Raw genomic sequence first — 452 nt, forward strand, 5'->3', positions numbered from 1 at the left:
GCTATGGACACCACACCAGGGCCTGTGCTGCTGGCTAAGGCTATGGACACCAGCCCAGGGCCTTTGGCTCTGGATGAGGCCATGTTCATCACCCCAGGGCCTGTGCTGCTGTCTGAGGCAACCTACACCACACCATGGTCCTGTGGCTCTGGAAGAGGCCGTCTACAACACACCAAGGGCTGTGCTGCTGGATGAGGCCATGTTCATCACCCCCGGGCCTCTGCTGCTGGCTGAGGCCACCTACACCACACTAGGACCTGTGCTGCTGGATGAGGCTATGGACACCACACCAGGGCCTGTGGCTGTGGCTGACGTCAGCTACACCACACCAAGGCCTGTGCGTCTGGCTGACGCCAACTACACCAAACCAGGGCCTGTGCTTTTGGCTGTGGACCTGTGCAGCCGGTTTAGGCCACCTAAACCGAAACAGGGCTTGAGGCTCTGGCTGAGGC

The sequence above is a fragment of the Pelmatolapia mariae genome, linkage group LG6 (assembly GCF_036321145.2).
Source record: "Pelmatolapia mariae isolate MD_Pm_ZW linkage group LG6, Pm_UMD_F_2, whole genome shotgun sequence".
NCBI classification, from domain to species: domain Eukaryota; kingdom Metazoa; phylum Chordata; class Actinopteri; order Cichliformes; family Cichlidae; genus Pelmatolapia; species Pelmatolapia mariae.